General features: G+C 45.0%; 1 non-coding gene across 1 annotated transcript; it reads left to right on the forward strand.

Annotated features, from left to right (window-relative positions):
- Nucleotides 1-1,170: 1,170 nt before the first annotated feature.
- trnar-ucg (transfer RNA arginine (anticodon UCG)) lies at nt 1,171-1,243 on the forward strand. Its single transcript has one exon. It is a non-coding gene; the product is annotated as a tRNA-Arg (tRNA).
- Nucleotides 1,244-2,130: the final 887 nt, after the last annotated feature.

Raw genomic sequence — 2,130 nt, forward strand, 5'->3', positions numbered from 1 at the left:
GAAAGGGATAGGTGTACTCCACGGAGCAAGAGTTTCAGCTGGTGGAAGGGAAATCACGATGCAATGAGGTAAGATTTAGGAAGCGCAGAGTGGGGTAGGAAACTGTAGGGGGTGAGCACATTAAAAATGTGGAGCTTATTCAAGGAAAAGCTCCTGTGTGTCCTAGATAAGTATGTACCTGTCAGGCAGGGAGGAAGATATAGAACGCGTGAGCCGTGGTTTACTTAGGAAGTGGAAACCCTGGTCAAGAAGAACAAGAAGTCTTATGTGAGGACAAAACGTGAAAACTCAGTTAGAGCGCTCGAGGCTTTCAACGATATCAGGAAAGACCTAAAAAGAGAGCTGAGAAGAGCCAGGAGAAGACATGAGAAGTTGTTGGCAGATAGGATCAGGGTTAATAGGATCAGGGTTAATGCTAAGGCTTTCCATAGGTATGTCAGCAATAAAAGAATGACGAGAGTTAAATTTGGGACAATCAAGGATAATAGTGGGAAGTCGTGTGTGGAGTCAGTGGAGATAGAGGAAGCACTAAATAAATATTTTTCGACAGAGTTCGCTATAGATAATGAAAATGTTGGCGAGGAAGATACAGAGATACATGCGTCTAGACTAGAAGAGATTGAGGTTCACAAGGAAGAGATATTAGAAATACTGCAGAGTGTGAAAATAGATAAGTCAGCTGGGCCGGATGGGATCTATCTGATGTTGTTTCGCAAATGCACTGCAGGAAAGTACAAATCAAGCTGATGCTAACAACGGCTCGTTTTGAGCCGCGAATTTGCAGTGAAGTGGCGGCGCCAATAAAAGGTGTCACGCAGCTCGTCTAATTCCACATCCTGAGCTCGAAATGACCAGATGTCTCTCGCTGAGTTTCGGCAGGGTCTTGCTTAGACGACACCATGACACGTTTTCACTGGAGTGGATCATGAAATCGCGTCGGGACTGTGAATAAAACGATGGAAACTTCCAGCAGAGAAGGAGGCGACCCTGAAGCAGGCAGCTGAGGACAAATGTTTCTCCTTTGCCAGTGAAAGGCACTGCTTCACAAATTGGAAACTTCGAAGTGAAGCAGTGTTGGTGATTATCTTCGCTGCTTGTTCACCTTTTTAATTCTGATTCCGTGAAAGTCCATTTTATATCGACATTCTTCCGTCGGTGAGCGGGTCTGTTGCGCCAGTGGCATAATGGATAACGTGTCTGACTTCGGATCAGAAGATCGTAGGTTCGAGTCCTACCTGGCTCGAGAGGGATGTCTGACTTTAACCGTACCCCATGTTGACGCTCCCCTGTGATGTCCTGCCGGGCCGTCCCTTCTGTGCTTCCACATTTAAAACTTGCATTTGTCCTATTGTCCATTTCACATTCCAGCTCACCACAACGGAGCCCTCTGTCCCTTTGGGGGTATCTTTCTGTGTCTCTCCCTTTGTGGGTGAAAATGAGCATGAGTTCCTCAAAACAGTTACAAGTCGTTGTGGAAGTGTCATACATTTGCCCCATTATTGTGCCATTTAAGAACACAGGATAAAGTCATTGACATTTCCCCTGGGAACATTAGAACACACGAGACTTTGGGCCAAAGTTGGAAACTGCGACTGGAATAGATGGCCCTCTGATTAGCCGCGATGCACACAGGCGGAATGGCCTTTTCCCACTTTGTAAATCTACGAAGACAAGTTGAAAATAATCTGCAACGAAAATGTTCATAAAGGGTGTTGTATTTACACCAAATACGATAGTATCTATCGCCTTGTCTTGTTATTTACTTGTGAGGATTCGATACTCTCAGCACCGTGTCCCGGATCGTATTCCCGCTCATGGAATGGTTGTATTGTTCAGCTAACATAATGGTGTTCCAGTACTTCTGCCGATTTTCCGATGCTAGCAGGTCATTGGTTTTGTCCAAAACATTATGAATGTTAACATAATACAACTAGCTGCAGTTGCTGGAAATCTGAGAGAAAAACGAAAATTGTTTGCGGAACGCAGAAAGACTGCCAACAGAAACATCGACTTTCCTGCTCCTCGGATGCTGCTGTGCTTTTCCAGCATTTTCTGATCTAAAATCAGGTTTCAAGCATCTGCAGTCCTCACTTTTGCCGAGTTCCTTCAGTTTCGCTGGTTCCCAATTCA

This window comes from Chiloscyllium punctatum, chromosome 17 (genome assembly GCF_047496795.1).
Source record: "Chiloscyllium punctatum isolate Juve2018m chromosome 17, sChiPun1.3, whole genome shotgun sequence".
NCBI classification, from domain to species: domain Eukaryota; kingdom Metazoa; phylum Chordata; class Chondrichthyes; order Orectolobiformes; family Hemiscylliidae; genus Chiloscyllium; species Chiloscyllium punctatum.